This window comes from Peromyscus californicus, unplaced genomic scaffold, assembly GCF_007827085.1.
Source record: "Peromyscus californicus insignis strain IS unplaced genomic scaffold, ASM782708v3 Scaffold_10__1_contigs__length_136768540, whole genome shotgun sequence".
In the NCBI taxonomy this organism is placed as follows: domain Eukaryota; kingdom Metazoa; phylum Chordata; class Mammalia; order Rodentia; family Cricetidae; genus Peromyscus; species Peromyscus californicus.
Window position 1 is genome coordinate 48039978 of NW_026294391.1, and position 3551 is coordinate 48043528.

The 3551-nt window shown below is 40.7% G+C and overlaps 1 pseudogene; it reads left to right on the forward strand.

Moving 5' to 3' along the window:
- The first annotated feature begins 582 nt into the window (after positions 1-582).
- LOC128114842 (fructose-bisphosphate aldolase A-like) lies at positions 583-1506 on the forward strand (annotated as a pseudogene).
- The last annotated feature ends 2045 nt before the right edge of the window (positions 1507-3551 follow it).

Below are 3551 nucleotides of genomic sequence, written 5' to 3' on the forward strand. Positions count from 1 at the left end.
GCTGAGATTCAGCAGTCAAAAGTCATTTCAAAACTTTTCCAACTTTTATTGAACTTACAAGTAGGGGTGTAAAGAGTTCTGAGCAAAACTCAACTCTTAATGCAAAGATGACAATTTGATTGGCTTGGGATAACAGGAACAAATAATAACTGTCATGTAGATGAAAGACTGCTCAGAACCTATTTGACTTTAATGCATGCTTAAAGGAAAAGTGAAAGGATCTATAGATGACAAGTTCCTAAATCAATGAAGCATACACCCAATTTTGTAAAAGAAATAGGAAAGAACCCAAATGACTCAATGGACAAAAGAAAAATACTATCATGTGTAGATAAAAATTTATTTGCTATTCATTTACCTTCTATTCCAAAGAGCAGTCTGTAGTATGGTGATGTATAACAGAAGAAAATGCAAAGCCTCCCCCCGACCCCCCTAAGCTGAATAGGCTGCATTCTTTTGGAACTCACTGCAGAACAGGGTTCTGGTGACTCTAGCTGCATTTGCTCATCAGTCCTTTCACTTACCCACCACTGTACTTGGCAGATCCACCCCCTCCTGTGCCAGGAACGTGCTAAGACTGGCACCATGCGCTACCCATACCCAGCACCGACCCTGGAGCAGAAGAAGGAGCTGGCTGACATCGCTCATAGAATTGTGGCTCCAGGCAAGGGCATCCTGGCTGCAGATGAGTCTACCGGAAGCATTGCCAAGTGGCTGCAGTCCATGGGCACTGAGAACACCAAAGAGAACAGACACTTCTACTATCAGCTGCTGCTGACTGGTGATGACAGTGTGAATCTCTGCATTTTGGGGTGGTGATCCTCTTCCACAAAACACTGTTCCTTCACCCAAGTTATCAAGTCCAAGGGCGGTGTTGTGGGCATTAAGGTAGATAAAGGCATGGTGCCCCTGGCAGGAACCAATGGCGAGACCACCACCCAAGGGCTGGATGGGCTGTCTAAAAACTGTACCCAGTGTATGAAGGATGGATCTGACTTTGCTAAGTGGTGTTGTGTGCTAAAGATTGGGAAACATAGTCCCTCAGCCCTTGTTATCATGGAAAATGCCAATGTTCTGGCCCGTTATGCCAGCATCTACCAGCAGAATGGCATTGTACCCATTGTGGAGCCTGAAATCTTCCCTGATGGGGACCATGACTTAAAGCACTGTCAGTATGTAACTGAGAAGGTACTGGCTGCTGTCTACAAGGCTCTGAGTGACCACCATGTCTATCTGGAAGACACATTGCTGAAGCCCAACATGGTCACCCCAGGCCATGCCTGTACCCAGAAATTTTCCAATGAGGAGACTGCCATGACAACTGTCACAGCACTTCGTGGCACAGTGCCCCCTGCTGTCCCTGGGGTCACTCTGAAGGCTGCCCAGGTGGAGTACATTAAGCGAGCCATGGCCAACAGCCTCGCTTGTCAAGGAAAGTAAACCCCAAGTGGGTAGTCTGGAGCGGGAACCAGTGACTCTCTCTTCATCTCTAACCATGCCTATTAAGCAAAGGTGATCTAAGGCTGCCCCATTGACACTCCAGGGTCTGCCTACCCTCTTGATATTGAAGAGGAGGCCTTCAGGCTCTTTCCCATCACTCTTATGCTGCCCTCGTGACTGTGTGTGGTGTTGTCTATGGGGAAAAGGAAAATGCAAAGCCTTTTGGTTGGAAGTTTTTCTGTACCCTGCCCTGTCCACAGCTGCTCAGGCCCAAATAAACACAGAGAGGCTTGCATTAAGTACAAGAGGCCATTAGCTCAGGCTTATTATTGACTAACTCTTATACTTAAATTAACCCATAATTCTTATCTATGTTTAGCCACATGGCTTGTTACCTTTAATCAGTTCTGCCTTGTCATCTTGCTTCCTCTGTGTTTGACTGGCATCTCCTGACTCAGCCCTCCTCTTCCCATAATTCTCCTTGTCTGCTTGCCCTGCCTATACATCCTACCTGGCTACTGGCCAACCAAGGTTTTATTTATCAAACAATCAGAGCAACACACATTCACAGCATACAGAATGACATTCCACAGCACTTCCCCTTTTCTGTCTAATCAAAAAGGAAGGTTTTAACTTTAACATAGTAAAATTGCATATAATAGACCAGTTATCAAGCAAGAATTACAGTTACAATATCTAGTCTATTTGTATTTTGCAAAATTTAAAGAAAAAAATTATCATCTATCCTATATTTATAAGTCTAAAGTTTCATACCTAATTTATCTTTTATCATAACCAAGGAAAATTATAACTAGTCTTCAACTACATCAAAGACCTCAGAAGGATAAAATATTACCTAAGTAAGCAAGAAATGTATTGTAAGCAACTTCCCAAATTCTGAAAATGACAGAGACAGCTGCCTGCCTGGACAGTCACCAAAATTTCCTTTGTAACATTGGGCATCCATCTTCAGCCTATAGGCCTAGAATTTTTTAGTCACTATTTCCATAGTCTCCTCTGTGAAGCAGGAACCTGAAGAATCATTTTGTATTGCAAAGTTTAGTGGTCATCTTCCTATGGGTTCTGCATGTCCAGTTTATACAGCATATTGTCATCAGTCAACACAAGGGCACTTTTTTTGCCCAGTGGCTAACTTTTGCCACAAAGAAAGCAAACTCCATAATGAGATTCTTCAATTCCCATTATCTTCTCTGAAGTAGATTGGAGCTGCCAGGAGCAGACATGTCTCACTGTCCAGAAAGTCTAAATTTTAAAAACATTTTAAATGTCATATTCTGTAGGTCTTTGAAGTGTTTGAAGATTACTTACCTAATTGAAATATATCTATGTATACCTAGAAAACTTAACATGACTATAAGTTTGACTATCATAGAAGACTAATTATTAATCTGTATTTCTTATTTATCTATGACAATTTAAATGAGTTACATAAACATAATACCTTAAATGAGAGTAGAAATATATATAGTATAACAAAATCAACTCTAAATTTGTATCAATAAACTAAAATCCATAGCAATGTAAAACATTTTTAAACAACTTTCTGCTCTTTAAAAGGAGGTTCATTACTCTACCCTTTCATCCTGTCATATCTATACTATCACCTTTTCTTCTCTAGAAAGAGACTTTATCCCCTTTTCTTCTTTAGAAAGGGAGTCAACCTGCTTTCAATAAAAATAATCATTCATAAACAATATTTTGGGAATTTGGGCATAGCTTCTCATACTACTTCCTGCTAGATGATGGCACTGGCAATCTAATGGGCATCCTGAGAAAAATTAAGGATTATGGTAAGTCCTGACTGGAGTAGTCTGTAATGCTATATTCTCTGTGCCAGTTGCCTTGAAGCTGTTTTTGGATGTTGGATCATCTGGGCCTCTCAGGGAGTCTTCCTTGATCAAACCATATTAGCCTGTAAGCATTCCACAGGTTCTCATCTTCTGTGGAAACAAAAGCAGAACTTCTTTTCCAAAGTAACGTATCCTTAGACATAAACTTTGAAGTCCCGATACCATATATATATATATATGGGCTTTAGTCAACAATTTTTACAATCAAATGTCTTTCTCCACTTAAAAATCCCAATGATA